Raw genomic sequence first — 20,654 nt, forward strand, 5'->3', positions numbered from 1 at the left:
ACCACAGTTTTGTGTTTTTGGAGAGAGAGAAACTGTGAGCATTACATAACTGATACTGAAAATGTAGTGCTACGTAGCACTGGATACAAACCCAGGACAGTTTGTGGCAAAATATACAGTGTACAAGGAATTTAACTGACTGAGCTACTAAGGCCCTGCTGACTACAAGGTGCCAGATACTTGCCTGGAAACCACCTAGAAACATACTATGAATTGTGCAATACAAGTTACAGGACTTTCCTCTGGCATTCTAGTACTGCTACAGTGTTTTACTAGACTACAGTGCCAAAAGAACACACATGCATGGTATACAACCATACTACATATAGTAATACAGCTTTATTTCACTTTTAACAATGCAGGTGAACACATATTATTGTTATTGGTTTCAATATCTGTGAAGTTCACATACACAATATTTGGCCATGACGTGGGCTACCTCACACATATAGCTTTATTACCTGCTGTCTGTGGAAGACAGAGCATTATGTGACCAGTATTGGCCTATAGAAAGCCTTGTATAGGACTATGAGTTTAGCAATACAGTTTGCACCCATTAGATTTGCATTCTACAGCTATTACAGTGTTATACTTGAGTGCAGCAACTTTACCTTACAGACTCAATGCATACAGCTCTACTGCAATGGTTATGACAAGATAATGCTGATGTATATCATTTTTGTTTTGCTGTTATTGGTATTAATTCTTATTTTTATTGAACTACTGTTATTATTAATTTATTGCACTACAGCTCTATTTGCAACTTTATTGCACTATGAACCTTATTGTATATACTTTATTGTAGTTGATGCTTTAGTCTTTCTTGCTTATTGCACTACAGTTGGCATAATGCATACATTCTCACCAGACTCACAGTGCAACTTGGCCAGGTGCCCGGCATGAGACTAAACATTATGAGCCCTCTCAGCTGCAGCTGTTGGAAGAGAAGCACACAATTATGCATACCAGATTTGCAGACATGCAAATTACATATTGGTGAAACAGAAGAAATAGTATCTACATACTTGTAGGGCATTCCCTTCCCTTGCTTCATGGACTCAGGTGTCCAAGGTTCCCCTTTTTTGTCTTTTCAGGTTGTCATGGTGGTGATGACACTGCTCACCTGTGGGGGGATACCAGTAAGACTAGTGAGTTCTCTGGCCAGCTGGTCCCCGGCCTCCGTTTTACACTCCAAGCCCTAGAAACCACACAGCAGTAGCTTGTTCTCATGGTTTTTGACCAGGCAGCTGAACATGACCCTGGACCCCTGAATGCCCCAGCGGTGAAAGTGCCTGAAAGTGCACACCTTCTCTAACATCACCAGCCATATCGATGAACTCCAATGGATTCTGCAGAATTCCTGCTTATTGGGCTTAATATAGGCTGTTTTCCCACCCTTACACATCTTTGAGCAACATTCAAATAAGTGCCACATTACTTAGCTGCACACAAACCAGCCAAGCAGAGCTGAGCAGCGTGCAAATCTACACAATTGTGGTTTTAGGGAAGCTGAGCACCGTGCAAACATTGGCAGCCGTTACCATTTTTATGAGGTGTTTAGCAGGTTTGAGCACAGTTGTGCAGACTGCAGCGGAGCCATATTTTAAGATTTTTTTCCATAGTGTGTGCAACAAAAATACAGACAAGTTCTGACTTGCATGTATTCAAACCCTGGACCTATTACACATACAACCGTAACTCTACCCATTTAGCTACATGAATATTAAGATATCCAGTATACCTTCACATATACCACTGAGCTACCTGTTAGCAGTGTTGAGCACCACACTGCACTGTGCAAACATGCTTAAAATAAATAATTAATTACATCCGTTTTCTATTTTTAGATGTCTGCAGGTGTCAGCTGTCTACATGTGAGCACAGCTTGGCATTGCTGTGTTCTGCACCTCACTGTGCAAACATGCATTTAAAAAAAAACAAAACCCCCCCAAAAAAACAGACAACACTGATTCAATATCCAAGTTCCTCAGCTCTCTGTCAGCAGTGTGCCATCATTAATATGTATGGTGCACTGCTGAGGGTGGATCGTGGCCGTGTACATGGATACATTCGTTGTAGGCTCTACAGGATACCTACATAGAGATTTTTAAATCCTGGGGATTGTGTTGCCTGCTTGTTAGCTTAGTTTATGTTCAAACAGCATGAGAAAAATTTGACTGATAGGTTGATGTAGCTGATCGAATGTATATTCCCGTACTCCTGAATAATGCTATCATACACTGCTAATGGGCTATGTAAATTAACTAAACAAAACAGATACTACATTTCCACAATAAAGCTACAGTTTAAAATCTAAACTATATTTCATAATAACATGCATTTTGTAAGAATGCCTCCAAAAGTGACACAAACTGAAATTCTGTATGTAAACAATATTCAGTCAAAATTTAATTTTAAAGTTAATCTCAGCTGAAGTTAATTACTTTTACTTAAATTCCCCTGAGATAATATTAAAGGGTAATATAAATTGCATCCATTTCCTGGACAGGTTTTATAACTTTCTTAACAATGGATAAATATATCAATCAGCAATTTAGACAAATAAGTGCACATTTTCTTGATGTGAGTTGTTTGGACTGAACTTGTCAAATTGTTGTTAGTAATTACAATCTGGATTTAGTTATTTATTCCATCATTGAACTATGATACAAGCTTTTGTATTTGTGCTGAATTTAATAGTAAGAAGAGATATGGCAAAATGTGGAGATGTTAAATAAACAAAGCAAAAATGTTATTTTCTACCATAAAACCAGTTATTAAAATGAAGATTGTCTCTGACTATGATTATTTATATTTTGTGTCTCTCTGGTTATATTTTTTATCCTCAATTTCATCAAATTTTTCATGATAAAATATGTTCACACAATTCTATTGCCCCATAAGCTTCACCCCTTTCATTATTTACATTAAAAGTCTATGTTGTTTTTTTTTTTTATTTCCCCAACTTCATTTCTGATTACTACAAATTATATATTATGTATCAGCTTTATTTTGTTCCTGTATCCATTTTATTATACCAGCAGCTTCATATATCCTGCTTTATAAAATGTTTATGCTTATTTGTGTTTTCCATTACTGACATGTCTGTGTCATTGGCATAGATAGATGAAGTCTTAAGTATATCCTAGGAGACCAGGATTTTATAATCAGCTTGGGTGCTTGAAGGTGCAGTCAGGGAAGATGGCTGTAACTGTCCTGGGGAAAGCACCATCATCATAAAATCTATGACATAGACTGAGAACTTGCAAGAGGATGTTGTTCTATAGATGGGGCAAGGATCATGGCTGATCCCCATTTAAGGCATGTCTAATATGCCACAGAAGTCCATTATATGTCATCCCATAGGCACAGGATACAAACATGATGGGACAGGGAACTAGCAGCAAAAGCTATCTGAGGTACTAATGTTATGATGACAGAGGTTCCTTGACTTCTTCACCAACCCTGACATGGGACAGGATTAAGTTAGGTATTGTTAAGGAAGGTCCTGTACACCTGTTGGATGAACAGAGATCCTGGACACATCTGATGGTCAGCTCAGGAGACCCAAACAAAACAAAAAAATGATCTTCAACTTCTGAAGCCTTTTTGCAGTCAATAGTATCTCTGGATTGCAAATGTACCCTTTATTCTTACAGCTTATTTAACGTCATATTATTCCAAGTGCTGCAGTGCTCTTTGCTTGCCTTGGAATATTTTTTCACCTAACCACATTTTTATCATTGCAATTATGTTTTCCTCTTCCCTGCAATTAGCCTATTAGAGAATATCATTTAGAAAACTCTGATTAGGTGCCCAGTTAAGATTGCAGCTTCCATAGTATGATGTCTTTTCATTTTTTTCATTACATGTTACCATCTCCAAACTCTTTAATGGCATGTTTAAGTCATTTTTATAATATCTGTATCCTGCTATTATACTGTTCCAGACAGACACAAATGACCAATGTGATTTTCATTACATAGTCTTTCAGTAAAAATTCAATATATTTCTGCCATAAAAGAATATTTTATATTCAAATGAAAAAACAGAGTTTGCATCTTAAATTCATTAGGACAGTTTATAAATCTAAAAGTGGTATACATAACTAAGATAATTTTTTAAACTTACATTTAATAGGTTATTTATAGTCCCTTATACATTACTTTTTAACTTGAAATGACTGCTTCTCTTGAATATTAATAACTCTTATGAACACCTAAGAAGGAAAAGTAGTGTGTTAAATGCAGAAGTATAAAGATTAAACTCTGTTTTCAACCTATATAGAATAAACATGCCAGCAACAGTGCAGTGTATATTGATAAAAGACACTCCTAATCCTATTGTGAGGAGCTTAACATTTGCAATTTGTATTGAGGGGGATTCATAAAGGTGTAGTGATTCATACACGTTTGTGAGCACTTTGCAGTAACCTTTTGGAATTCAGGAGCAGGCCTAGCACAGTGCTGCATGGTGCTTTAACATGTAGACATGTATCACCATGTAGGAGTGGCTCTGTGGCTATGCTGTATGCTAATGAATCAGTCTGGCAGAGACGCATATGCTAATTAGTTATGTGCTTACTCTATCCTGGAACTACCTCCAGGAAGGCACCAACATACCAAGTGATTCAGGAAATCATTCAGACATTTAGATGGATCAGCACGTCCAGTCCAAGCCCTTTGAGATTTTGTCCATGCTCATCTATTGAAAATGAATACAGTAAGGGGATCAGGGGTGGAGGGAAGCACACATCACTAGAGATTACTATAATGTGGGCGGCTTAATGGCACCTACAACAGTACAGAGATCAGAGGTACATTCAACACCCTGCATACTATACTTGTTCCATAATGGCACTTAAACCATCATTATTGGGATCACGGGGAAAACAATAACCACCAGGTATACTATACTGTGCTATAATGGCATTTACACTATTACAGGGACTGGGGGTGGGGGAAAGCACTAGACACCAGGGAGTGCTCTAAACTCACATGCCTTAAAGACACGTCATCAATATGGGGATCTGGGGTTGAAGGGACCACTAGACAGAGAAAGGGCAGAAAAGTCAGGGACAGGTATGAGGACTGTAGAGTGTGTGTGCATGTGTGTGTGTATGTGTGTGTGTGTGTGCGTTTGTGTGTGTGTGTGTGTGTGTGTGTGTGTGTGTGTGTGTGTGTGTGTGTGTGTGTGTGTGTGTGTGTGTGCATGCGCGCATGTGTGTATTTGTGTGTGTGAGAGTGTGATTGAGGGGGGGGTGAGATCCCATTGCCTATACAATGCGGCTGCAGTGGTTAAGTATCATGGTATGCTGATCAGCAATTTTCTGCATGTCCCAGTAGTAACTTGCAGAATATATCTCTGAATTACAAAATACCACATCAAGGGAGCAGGGCCTTTTTAGTGCAAGCATTGCCGTACCCTTTAATGAATTCACAGCATTGTTTCTTCATTTAATGTTTTCACTTTTAATAGCCATGCAACATAATCCCATGCAGACTTCATTGTTAGGAAGGAAAGTCTATAATAGTATATTTGATTTTAATTACTGATATATTAGTGAAGAAACCTCTAGAGATATACAGTACTTCTTACTGTTCATTATCTTTTTAATGCTATCCTTGTGTTATTTTAATTTTTGTGAATAGTTTTTCTGCATGCATCTCTTTGTAACATCAAATGCAGATCTATGAATTTCAGTGCTACTGTATAAATTATAGGGCTGCAATAAAATATTAAGTGTTCTCTTTAAACACAAAAAAATTCCACCAGAATACCATGCAATAAACTTAGTAGAATCCTGAGTCAAACTAATTGTACATGTGGACCACGCCACCAAATGAACATAAAACTCAAATATTGGTAATAAGTAAGAGTGCTATATTTATATGGTCCCACTGGCATGCTGCCATCAAAATATATGAAGCAAAGCAAAAACATAAAGCATTACTGTTTGAAAAATTACAAAATACAGCAAAGAAATAATCCTTTTACAATACCCATTCTTTAGTTTTAGATAAGCCATAATACAGAGTCATAAATAATGTTTGAGGAGCAACGACAGACTTTATCTTGACATACAAATGCCATTTTCATAAACATAACAAATATATTTCTGAAAAGCCTTTCTCTCATGAAAGCTGCTGTAAATTGTTTACATAAGTAACTCATACATACACATTTGGGTAAAATGGGGCACATATCAAAAATCCTGCTTGTTTCTCTATTTGTATTCTTAGTGTATTTTTTTTTTTCTTTTGCATACAAGATTTATTAGCTGGTGCAATTTTTTCAGTAGATTATTTCATATTAACAGTCATAAAATAATCCCCAGAATTCACAAATCCTCCGTGTAAGAGTAGAGAAGGCTTACATGGAAACGCCAGTGTAAGAATAAGACGGCAGCGCGCCATGCATATTAATGAGGGCACGCTACCTCAACTCCAAGGCTAACATGGAACATGCACGAGTGTAGGGGGCGTGTCAGACTGCAGAGCAGTCCAAAAATCCACGTCCCTGCAAGTATCACAATAGGGACATGTCAACTGACATGAGCGAGTCCGCTCAAATGTGTACATGCACAACACTACACTCCCCCACATTCTAAACCCCAGTACAATAATAAAATATAAAACTTTTATTTTTTTTTTAGCATTCCCGATATAGCTGCCCTTATTTGTGAGTGTTTGCACGTGTATGCCCATTGCTTAGCTACAGTTAGCAGTAAGACATCGAAGAGGATAATAAGAAACTTATATGCAAATTAAGCAAAATAGCAATAGTGTAGTGATAGAACCATCGCACTAAGAGGAGGCATTCCTGATTCGAGTCCCACCACTCCCCTTTTTATTTTCTATTGCAAATCCGTATATGAAAAGAATTCCTTCCATTTATCAATGAAATTTTTGTAAAAAGCATTGAAATGGCCTATGTAGTAGTGAACGAATTTTATATATATATATATATATATATATATATATATATATATATATATATATAAGAAAGTGAAATAGTTATGCATACTGATGAAAGTAGAAGTAATGTATCTTAAGCAAAGTGAAGCACTGCTAAGCAAAGTTTACCAGTATTAACCACATTTCAGTATAATTGCTCATAGCTTAGCAGTGCTTTAACTAGTGCAATAGCTTTGTGTGGAGCTGTGCATCGCGCCAACTAGCGCAAACAGAACATGTGTGCACGTAGCTGCACACCACGCTAACCAGTGCAACGTCGGGCAATGTAGAGCAACATCAGGCAACGTAGAGCAACATCGGGCAACGTAGAGCAATATAGAGCAGCATAGAGCAACGTCAGGCAAAGTCGAGCAAAGTCAGTAAAACATAGCCACACCTCCTAGCCGGTCTGGCCAGTAGTGAAATAAAAAGCAATGACAGGCCTCGAACCCGGGATACTGTGCACCATAATCACAGTACTGAACCACTAAGCCATGACATCTTTACATAAGTGTGCACTTTCAACACACACATACATATCAATGTAAGTTTACCCATTGCTAAGCAGGTGTACCTTCAGCTCTGTTTTTTCAAAACTAACCAATCACCAATAAGTGCGGGAAATGATGCATATTTAAGCTCCATAGGCGGATACTATCCATAGCTGGTTGTAGCTCCCATCTGCAGGCAGCAATGGCTGGTGCTGGAAAGGGCTCTCATTTTCGAGCGCAACGTTGGGGCATTAAAGAGTCAAAAGTTATGGTTTTGCTCCTTGTCCTTGTCCACCATCATGAGGATAGACTCCTGCAGGGCCAGTACCAGGGCACCCAATACAAAGCGGAAGCCTAGGACGATCTAGCTAATGAACTCACCAGTGACACAGGCATCTCTTGGACTGGTGAGCAGGTCAGACCTGAGAAGACGCAAGGCGGATCAACTGGACCAGTGGATCCAGGAGGCCCGTGGGATGCCAAATGCCCCACTACTGAGTAAGTAGCCATGGAATTAAGCATGTAAGAATTGCTATTCTAGTGTATACTTTGGATAGGTATGTCTCAATATCACTTCAATTACTTCACAGCTGCAGGTGTCTATGCTGCGAATCAGCAAGCCTATGCAGATAGACTGCTAAGGCTGCACCACCAGGCAGGTTAGTAAGTATTCTGCATGTACTGTTATGTAAAATAAATGAGAGAGCCTGAAAAATGTGTTTAAACACAATAAATAAAGGTATAATAATTCTCTAATAATTATTCTGCATGTACTGTCATATAAAATAAATGACAGAGCCTCTAGAAAAGTATTTTAAGTCTTTAATAAAGGTATAATTCCTGTAGTGTGTCTGTGTCATTTTCTTTAATATGTTGTTGTATTCTTGCATTATAGAAATAGCACTGTTGTATTAAGCGCTGTTAACACACAGTTGGGTAGGCCCATATAAAGTGGGTGAAGGGAGTACCAGAAGCTTTTAAGCATATTCACAGTCCTCAACTGTTGGTTCATGCCCAGCATGTACAGGTTAATCTGGCACATGAGTAGCTTGGTATTGTGTTCCCCAGAAATGTCATTGTGCTGGCAGAAATGTAGGGAGCTGTTAACATATAACTGATAATTTCACCTACACATATCTAGATAAGTATATGAAAGTAGAGCTGTCAGTGTACCATCTCAGCAATAGTGTGTTTGAGCAACTCACAAAATATGTAGCAGTAACATCTGCATCCCGGACAGTTTGTATGTCAGATACAGCCCATGTATATAAAGATCTAGCAAAACCCATTTCACGATCTAAGGACAATTGTGTAGTATAATAATACATGTAGGGGACATATAAATGCAGTCAATAGGAATGTAGTGTAAACTAGAAGGCTATATAAGTTGTTAATGGAGCTATCATTTTCCACCCTACTGTATGTGCATAAAAATACTATTCCACACCTCAATGGGTATGTCTAATCTCAAAACATTTGTTGGGACATATGTCCTATTGGTTTATAAATATCTGCATTTATTTTGATGCATGTGCCCTGTTCAAATACCACAATATTGGTGGCCTGTTGCCATCAATTAAACCTGCATGCTGTTGTAATGTCCACTGCTGTCCCATATATGCATGTGTCATGCTTGCTGTTTAACTGTTGGAACTCTGGTGTGTTTGGGTTAATGGGAACACTTCTGCATGCTGTTATAACTAATCGGGAATGCTGTTGACTGTTACTAACCCCAACTAATTGGGAATGCTGTTGACTGTTACTAACCCATATTTTCATTAAATCCTCCTAAACATAGAACATATGGGAAGGCCGGTCCCAGTGGACCCACCTGTCCCACCTCAGCTGGCGATGGCATCTGGCACCAGCAGGTCCGGTGCCCAGCCTGGGACCTCCTCCTCCATTGGGCCTGTGCCATCTTCAGGTGGAAGCACTGCAGGGGATGGGGCTCACCCCCCCCTGTGCAAGCGTGGGTGGAGGAGGGCCACCTATCACCCTCCGAATGGTCCGGGCTATGGTAGGGAGATCGAGCGTTCTGTCACTGATCCCCTACGCCAGCTTGAGGCATGAATGGTTTGACTCATGGGTTAGCCTGCCCCTCCTACGCAGCCCCCAGCACAGCCAAACTCTGGACTGTGAAGCTGCAGTGGTGACTGCCCATGGGTGGGAATCTCAGTTCCACTGTTGCCATCGGTGGGCTCATGAGCTTGCGATTTCCAAACATCCTTCCCCGTCAATGGTGTTCACCCACCACATATGTCATATTCTGCCCCTGTATGCATCTTGTTTGTCTTATCTCTTTACCTCCCCAACCTACCTCCCCAAATATACCTACTTCCCCTACCCCACATTCCACTCTAACCTGAAGAAAAAGGGCATTCTGCTACCAAAAAAAAAAATTACGCCCCATACATAGCTGCCCATTTTGCACACATGTCCGCTGGACACATAAACTGATATTTAATTGGCAGTACAACATACTTTATTGTCCTCACCCCTCTCACAGGGGTTGAAGGTTTCATATTTCCCTCCAAATATATTGCATATGCACAGTTGTTGCTGTTAAAGAAATGGGCAGCTATGGGCCTTCCCTACACCCATCCTGCACATCCCGAGCTGTATTCCCTACTGTCTTCCCCTCTTTGTACCCCTTTTTCACCACTTTCCTATCTCCCCATTTTCTTTTCTTTCAAAGAAATGAGCGTGGGGGTTAGTGGGAGTAAGCACTTTTAAGCAGTAGTTAGTGGGTTTGCGCGAGTGTGCGCTTAGCTAAGCAGCGTGCAAACTTGCGCAAACCCGCTTACAACTGCTTAAAAGTGCCTTAGTCACTCTGTATGTCAGGGCCCTTGTTCTGCTCAGCAGCAAAATAAAATAACTCTGTCAGTCTCGAACCCCGGACCTTGTACACACTAGACTGCATGAAGTACCACTGAGCCATGGTAAACATACAACAAACTGGTGCTGAAATCAATATATCATGCATCAGAATGAGTGAATGTAAAGGACAAATAGGAATGCCATAACACAAATCCTGTTCTGTGGAACTTTACCAGCAGTTCTTGTGGAATTGCATTACATGACTGTGAAAAGAGAACCAGCCATTCTAGCAGGAAATAATGTTACAGCAGCACTTTACAACCCCCGCACAGTATCATAGCAAGACACACACTAGCATATCTGAATAGGGCAGAGGCCATACTTCCCAACTGTGACTAATTTTCAGGCATGTCCCTGATTTTGAGACAGGTTATAGCTGTGTCCCTCTGTATCCCTCTGAAAGCTACTGACATTAGGCAGAAAGGTGGTGAATTACACTCAATGAATAATGACAATAAGTAAGAGTTAGACACTGCTTGTACTTCAGGAAATGTGTATTAATCCATATGCTCTGGTTCTCTCAAAGTCTCAACTTAATGTCTCTAATATTGTAAAGGTGTACCTCACTTCTACCTACTTTTCCCTGAGTCTGTTCAAATATGTACCTGAGTGTTTGAGAGGCCTGGCAGAGGCAGAAACACACAGGCATATTAGCTATTCTTCTGTTACACACTGTGCAAATAGCTTTGGATGGAGTTCCAGAAGCATACCCTTATGTAGGAGTACAACACTGAAATACCAAGGGATGTAGCCATGTACTGGTAGCAACCAACTGTGACAATGCCATTGTTCCAGTGCTGAAAAGACCAGTGTGGTGCACAGACAAAGAATAACAGGCTAACCTCTGGCTACCATCTGGATAGGTCCACAGGTGGGAGCTACGCAGACAGACTACTTGCCTTGGTAAACTAACAGGTACACAGCAACCCTTTAAGTCCAGCAAGATAAAGTTCACACATTAATACATAATGCTCTCTGTCCTTCTGTACCCCTACCCAAATGTACAATAAACCTGTGTGTTCAGGGTCTACCAAGGATGTAGGTAGGCATACTCACTACTAAAATTTGTCCAGTTTTCTTGAGCAGCCTGTGCTAATGTCAACACTAAAAAAGCAGAAACTGTGCAAAAGTGAGTAAATTAATATTCACAGTATAGCAGTTCACAAACAGTTAATGTGCCAAATGAATACATCTCAATAACTACTTTTGTATAGCAGTTAATTGTATAAGTAGAAAAGAAACTACATACACCCATGTATCTTGTGTTAGCATTTGTAGGGGTGAGTACAATTCTACACTGACAACTGTGTAGTGGAAGTGGCAACATTCAGGTCTGAGTACAACATTTAAAACACTGGCTACACCCCTAGCTTCAGATATAAGAAGTATACCAACCTTCTGACTTACACAATGGTGTCCACAGCAAACAAGAATGGGCCCCACTTTGGAAAGCTGAAAGGGCTATGCCTACCTGACATAGCAATGTATAGCATTGGGTTGCTATGACAATGACTACTGCAATTACCACACAGCAGGCTGTATGCAATTACCAAATGGTGGCCACCAATTGGTGCAGAGGCCATCACATGCACATGTGCAGATACCTATAAAAGCAAGCTGTACTTGCTGGCCACACATGCAATCATCCCATTGCAGATGCTGAGAGAGAGAGAGAGAGACAGAGAGAGAGAGAGACAGAGAGAGAGGCACACCCCCACCCACACCAGTGGAAAAAAAAACAAATAATAAATAAAAAAATATATATATTAAAATAAAGCCAAAGATACAGCAAACTGAAAACTACAAACACATACAAAGGAAAGGTATGTAACAGATATGTATTTACTGGCATGTAGTAGATGTATTTGAAGACTACTCTACATACTTTGAAACATCAATATGTGGCAGCAGTACGTATCTATGCACAGATGTCCTGCATAACTACTGCCATGGACAAATCAGTGTGTAGCTGTGTGCAGTGGGACATAACTGTGATATATGTAGCTCAGCATGAAATGTCAAACATCTCAACCATGTCATCTGTGTTCTGTACAGTAGTGTGGACAATGGCTGTTTGCTAGTATATGACATGTGGTGGTTAAACGCTGTGGGTGTGATTTGTTATGTTTGCAGTGTTGCAGGCAGTGAGGCTTGCTAAAGCCACATGGGCTGAGAACACCTTCAATGCATTTCGCACAAGACTGTGCAATATCATTACATAACTGTATACCTCACATACTTTGCATAATTGATATTCCCACCATGAAAGTTGGACTGTATATGTGCCTATATGTATATCTATATGTACACTAATGGATGTTTATATGTATGTGTGTGTATATATATATATATATATATATATATATATATATATATATATATATATATATATATATATATATATATATATATATATATATATAGAGAGAGAGAGGGATAGACAGAGTCATATTTACTGTGACAGATGTCTGGTGACAAAGCCATGGCCTCAAGCTCAATGTCTGAAATTCATTCGCATCCCTTTTGCTAAAAACTCTGTACCCATGAACTACCACATAGGTGGTAGTCGACTTAACACCGAAAGTGTGATAAGAGACCATGGGACACAGGTGGACAGTAGTCTCACCCTTGATTATCACAGTGCCACACTAGTCATGTAATCTGTCTATATGGCACACCTCGTCACAAAAGCTGTGTCATACAGGGAAAAAGAGGTCAGTGTTCCCCTCTACTCATCACTCACAAAACCCATTATAGAGTACAATGCCCCTTCTGGTATGTACCTCACAAGACATCTACAGCAACTGGAAAGGCCACAGACATACCTCACAAAGAGTAATACTGTCCTCAAACAGGTGCCCTATGCAGACCATCTCACAAAACCACAGCTAGACTGTGTTGCATACCGGCAACCAAGAGGTGACCTCTGCCTAACATACAAAGCTATGTCAAACCCAGAGCTGTTGGACATGCTCCACATAAACAGATCACTATCCCTATGAGCTACACACTCTAGGGACCTAAACCTTGTCACCTCAATAGACAGAACATGCTGGAAGGATATATTCCTATCTCAGAGACATCCTATAGTCTGGAACAAAGTACCTATCAATAGCAAACAAAGCTCCTCAGTAGCACTCATCATGAATAGTCTTGATGATTGGATGGGAGATAGGAAATAAACCCCGGGAATCACCTCTTTGGCTCTGCTTGACAGGGACACATGAAACTAAAAAATTAGTTGGGTGTCAAAGGCCAGGGTACCATCTGGCTAGGCTTCTATAGGTCCTAGGGCCAATAGCCTATAACCTACCTATGAACCAATACACACCCACATGTACTTGTTGCAATAATTGCTCTGTGAGGTTGACTGAGTGTGATGGTGAATGTGTTGTTGACTGTGTCACAGTTGTGTATATGTCAGATAGCTTAGTGGGTCACTGTTTCTGTCATGGTATTATATGTCCTAGCTCTGATCCCAGCAAAAGATATGTACGCTATTGCTAGCCAGAAAAAGCAGTATGGCATACGGTCTGACGTAGTCTCTTTTTGTTAACTCGGGTGTGCCATTGGAGGATAAAGCAGTACATGTATGCTCCTTGATTGGTACTGCTGGTGAATCAAACCCCTGTATGAACTGTAGTACTACCTGAAGCTGTAGGCCTAAACAGCACAGTATGGTGTATGTCCACATTACCTGGAAACACTGTTTTGTGTGTTCCCTGTAGTCCTCACAGATTACATACCTCAGGCATAAGGGTTTGTAAGTACTGACACACAGTACTGTATGGTACACATGTAAAGCTCATCTGGGTTGCCATATCTCTGTGTCCTGTATGTATGTCTGATGTGTGTGTGGGTATGCCTGTAACATGCCCTCAGTCATATGTGTGTTACAGGATATAAGTGGGTATCTAGCAGCATGTATAGTCTAGTACAGCAGTATGCCTCCTATAGTCACGAATGTGCACATATTGTAGGCAGGGGTTTTCCATCAACAACTAGTGTGGTATACTGGTAATACTGTAACTGGACTTTACAATCATTGCAATGGATTACATATTTCGTTATGCATTAGCTGGATATATACCTCCTGTGGCTAGGTGGTGCATTGTGTCGCATACAGTATGCCATGTACTGTTGCATAGTCTTACATAGTGGTTTATCTTTGTTGCTGTGCAGAAAATGTTTTAATATATAGCCCGTGTCAGGCAGTGTCAGGCAATTGTGGGTTGAGCACTGATATGTGGTATTGAAAGTGTGTATCCTCTGACAGACAATAGTTTTCTATTTATGGCAGTTCAGTGATATCTGTACTGTAGAATGTTAAGTGTGCCACATGACTTGCTCACACATATTGTCTTCCAGGGTCATGTCCCACCATCGCAATCCTGCCTATAGCCGTGCAGAGGATGAGATACTAACCAACTGTCTTATCCAACAGTACACCCTGCTAGTTTCAAGAACCAGCCAGGACCAGCATGAATGGACTGCGCTGTGGCAAGATGTTGTCCATAGGATAAATGACATAAACATGCATAACTGGACTTATGAGCAGGCATGACATCACTGCAGTGATTTACTTAGACATGTCCGGCATCGTGCGTCTGATGTCCGTAGGCAACAGCTTGCCACATATGGTGGGGTTGACACCCATCCCCCCCTCACCAGAGTGGAGGAGCTGCTCCTGAGCCTGGGGGCTCATGGCCAACAACAAGAACAGCACACATGCATCATCATGGAGGCCGGAGCCTACCAGCAAGTTCACATGGAGCGTGCAGGTAAGATGGCATATCTGTAGACTACTGTTACCTCTATTGTTAGATCATGCATATGTGAGATGTGTACTGTGTAGTTAGAAGATGTGGAGCCTGGTGTTGTTCAATACTGATAATTTGAAACATGATGTGTAGGCCTGTGACTGTCAACCATTGTGCTACTGTAAGATTGCAAACCCACAGTAGCAATGCCACAGTTGTTGCCACTGACAAACTGTTTCATATCCTTGTAGGTCCCTCTAGTGTGACAGCAAGGCAGCAGACCCATGCTGGTGAGTGTGTTCTACATTTACTATTGCTAATAAAATGTGCATATCATAGGTGAGGTGTAGGCCATGTACACATGTAACACACCTACGCATAATGCATGCTGTGCATGTTTGCTGTGAGACTATGCACATCTCAGTAACGTGAGTGGTTGCCTCAAACACATGCAATACACAGAGCATCCCAAACAATTGTGGCTACACTATAGTGGACATTGGATAGGCAGTCGATACACATGCACATGACATACACAACTCCGTCATACGCAGTACATGTTAATATGCTACACATGGTGTATTCAGACACACGCTGTAAGGTCACACTCCAGTATCCCAAATGTCATCCACACAGCACACATAATATACCTGAGGGGTAGAGGCCTATCATGGGGCAGTGCGACACTCTCCAACACGCAACACATCCATGTTAGGCAATGCTCCCTATTGGGCACTTTACAAACCCATGTAACAACTGGCTGTGAAATGGTGAATGTAACCATGGTACTGCGATTCAGGTACAGCATGATAGGAGCCGGTCTGGCACACATAAGTAGCCTTGAGTGACCACATAATGCTGCATGATGATGGCTCATGATACAACACGCCATCCAGTTACAGTAACCACAGTACTAAACATAGCATTCATTGCTATACACCTCAATGTTGTGTGTGTGCAAACATATGCACCTATACACAATATGCATAGCAATCACCATTTGCACAAAGTGACACATATATGTCTTGTAATGCTACTGAGTGTATAGGACACATGACACACATTGGGTATGTATGATGTTTAATGTTGCAGTTGTGTTGTAGCATGCCATGTCATGGCTGGCACTGGCATGTTCACAATACATTCTACACTCACCATAACTACTGTACAATGGCTATGTTGAGCATTGGTATTCCATCAGGTATACACGCACCACTCATCCTGTGTGTATACATAGCATGCATGAGATAAACCGGTGTCCACAATTATCTGCTAAAGACGCAGATGCTCTAATCAGTAACGGATATCTATGTGACACACAGATAAACATCCAGCCATGGTATGCATACCTGTGAGTGATGGTGCACAGCACATTTCAGAGCTTGTAATACTTGCACAGCAATGTTGTGTCCATGTACACATTGCATTCCAGGGTGAGGACAATCACTGAACAACAAAAAACATGCATCAAAGCCATGTATACTGTTATTAACAAGGACTGCCTACACTCGCACTGCATGCTGTTGAGCAACACACGTCCTGCATGCTGACACGTGATATGACTGTTTGCCTTGTGATACTGTACCCCACCATCAACCACTATTGGGTATGTTCTGGATTGCTGGTGGTGTGTGTGGGTGTGTGTCTCTGCTTTAGTGAGGAGTGTATTTGCGTGCATGAGTTCATGTGTTCATGTGTGCATGTGTGCATGTGTGCATGTGTGAATGTGTTCATTTGTGCATGTGTTCATGTGCGCATGTGTTCTTATGTTCATGTGTGCATGTGTGCATGTGTTCATGTGTGCATTTGTGCATGTGTGCATGTGTTCATAATGATGATAGGTGTGTTGAGGCACAGGCATGTTTTCCAGGGTCTATCGTTGGGCCACCAATCGACAGTACACAGCTGTCCACCCCATCCATGCACACAGTCATACTGCCAATACATCCCTCATCACCAATGCCCTTAGCTGAGGGACAGTCTACAGTCGGCAATGGCCAGGACAGTGTGGTACCTATGGCACATGCATCCGTACACAGCAGCCATACCCAGAGGTCTGGAACGGTACCACATAGGCAGGTGTCCAGGGGTTCTCATCGGACCACTGCTGGTCATCATGCCCCTGGCAGACGTGCCACAGGTCTTACAACCTCACGCATGTTCCAGGCTGTCATGGAGGCACAGGCACGTATGGAACAATATGCCAGACAGGGACTAAGGGCACAGAGGGCACATAACACCACTTTAAATGACAGTATCCGTGAGCTAGCAGGTGTCATCAGTAATTACACTGAGGTCATAGATAGACATTGGGGTGAGACATTACAAGTCCCCCACAATGTCATGTCCATGTGTCAGGACAGTGCGGGATGGGTGAGACGTCAACGTGGATGTATGCCAGCAACATCAGCAGCTGGAAGTTGGCACAGATGTCCCTCACGTTACAGCCACTCCCGTAGTGCCAGTACCAGCCCCAGTAATGTTGGGGGTGGGCTGTCCATAGACCGTCCTAGAAGACCACGTGCACATGGCTCTGGACAGTCCCAGCAGGGACCTGGGTCCAGTGTACATATGTCTACCTCTAAGGATAGTACTCAGTCTGGCTCAGTACCTGATACTGTCAGTAGCACCCCTGCCAGGCACAGGTACCATGTCCATGGTGGGAGACGGTGATCTGTAAAGCCTGGCAGGTACAGTCTGTGGCTTTCCCACAAATCCCCGTATATGGCAGCCACATGGTGGAACTGTGTGCATGCAGACACACACACACATAAACCAGACACCTAGGGATAACACATACCCGCGCACATTACATCAGCATTGGCCCATATCAGTACTCGGCCCTCACACACACACATACATGTCGATTGTATGGCTCAATGTAGGCCTCTGGCAAACCAACAACGCACCCTGTGCATATGATGAAACCTGTGCCACCTCCTGTAATCTGTAATATTGATGCAGGAACAGGCTAACATGGTGCTGATGCACATGGTGACTTTATGGCAGTATAGCAATGTTAGCATGTTGTCAGCAGTAAAGTGTAATGTTATCCTTGAAGGTGTAGCTGACCAGCCATGATGCATTAAAGCTATGATTGTCAATGGAGTATTGTTTACACCAGTGTTAATCCCAATAGTGTATTGTCCGCCCATGTCCACTTTGCTGATGTGTGTAGTATTGGCAGCATATGCTAGAGAGTGGACAGTACATGTGGGATGTGTGCAGCACATGTTTGCAGTTGTACATTTGTGAACATGGTGGAGGTGCACTGTCTGCATGTACGTGCATAGTTGACACATGGGCAGGGTGACATCCCTGTATTACAGAGTGTTAACACTCCATAGTTTCTATTGGTGGCGAGTATGCATTGTACTACACACATTTTGGAACTTAGGTACACATGTGTGTATGACATGGTTTGACACTGTGCTGTGGGTGATACTGTTACTATCTGTCATTGGTTTGCATTCTGGTAGTATACATAACCTCTACAGCCTGACCATAAACAATTGTTAGATGATGTCTTGACAACTGACAGACAGATGTGGGACACACAGTAACATTTTTACCCTTCAGGAACTATTCTATGCCAGTAACCAGTGGTGTTCACCTGCACCCATTCCTGGGACCACTCCTGATTGCCATATAGCTCACTTAGGTACAAGCAGACACAGTAGGGATATGTCCGTCCATGTCTGGAAATGCAAACTGTGGCCTATAATGCATTCTCTAGATGACACACACATCCTCCACAAGGGTATCATATGGACAGATACCTGTTGTCAAACTTATGCTGTAAAACTATAAGCCAACTAAAGCATGGTCATCCACCTTTACAAAACATAGTATCCCCACAGTACCACATAGGTAGTAGCCCCCAACATGTTGACAGGTACCGATGGGTATATACAGCCAAGTGTTACATCATCTCTCCTTTGATAATCCCATTTCTAAAGGTATTTTGAAATCCCTCTGTGAATCACATAAGCAATAAGGGGCTGCATGCATAACCACAAAGGTTGTTGTACACCTATAATGAATAGCCATCATTGACAGACTTTGCTGCATTTTAACTGGTTTGAAATATACCTCAGGCATAAACCCTCACTCACACTATTCAATAGAAACTGTAATGAGTGTGCGTGACACAGATGACCTAGGCCAGGGATCACTGCAGTGGCTGGGATTGTCATAAGCATACAGATGTGACCTAAGGTCTGGAAAGCAGCAGCACACTCTGGCAAAGATAACAGATGTGTTCATGGAGAAAGCAGGGTTCCCACCTCTGAAATAATTGAGGTCACTTGTACTTATATTAATTTGCCACACAGCTACCTGATGTGCAATGCACATACTGTTGTCATTGTGATATGTCATACAGTAGTAAAAGCAAAACCCACAACACAGAGCACACACACACTCATCAAATGCAGGATTCAAACCCCTACCTAACTACTTCATGATACTAGAGCAGTACGCATTTACACAGCGCACTATACACATTACTGGGAGCTCTTCTTTCCACAGGTATATTTGTAGGATGGTGACATCATCAGACTTGACAAAGATAAGTATACCACTTTTAAGGTGTAGTTGTCTCCAAAAAGTTTGCTCCTCTACAAGAAGATACACACACACACACAGTTGTCATGTGCAGGATTCAAGCCCCTACTTAACTACCTCATGATACTAGAGCAGTATGCATTTACACAACATGCTATACACATTACTGGGAGCTTTCTTTTCCACAGGTATATTTGTAGGATGGTGACATCATCAGACTTGACAAAGATAAGTATACCACTATTGAGGTGTAGTTGTCTCCAAAGAGATTGCTATTCTACAAAGAGATACACACACAGTCTTATACAGTTGTCAAGTGCAGGATTCAAACCCATACTTAACGATACTAAAGCAATACACATTTACATGACGTGCTATACACATTACTGGCAGCTTTTCTTTCCACATGTATATTTGTAAGATGGTGACATCATCAGACTTGACAAGGATGGGTATACCACATTTAAGGTGGTGTAGTTGTCTCCAAAAAGGTTGCTCCTCTACAAGGAGATGCACACACACACACTTTCATACAGTTGTCAAGTGCAGGATTCAAACCCCTACCTGACTATTTAATGATACTAGAGCAGTACGCATTTTCATGATGCGCTATATACATTACTGGGAGTTCTCTTTTCCACAGGTATATTTGTAGGATGGTGACATCATCAGACTTGACAAGGATGGGTATACCACATTTAAGGTGTTACAGTTGTCTCCAAAAAGGTTGCTTTTCTACAAGGAGATACACACACACAGTTGTCAAGTACGGGATTCAAACCTCTACTTAACGATACTAGAGCAATACGCATTTACACAACACGCTATACACGTTACTGGGAGTTCTTCTTTCCACAGGTGTATTTGTAGGATGGTGACATCATCAGACTAGACAAAGTGGGTTACATTAGGTGACATTAGGTGGGCTACATAGAAGGAATTAGTAGATACTTTGGCAATGTGATCATCAAAGGATAGTTTACTGTCTACCTGTGTCCACAGGG

This window comes from Protopterus annectens, chromosome 8.part1 (assembly GCF_019279795.1).
Source record: "Protopterus annectens isolate FY-2018-M chromosome 8.part1, PAN1.0, whole genome shotgun sequence".
Classification (NCBI taxonomy): Eukaryota; Metazoa; Chordata; order Ceratodontiformes; family Protopteridae; genus Protopterus; species Protopterus annectens.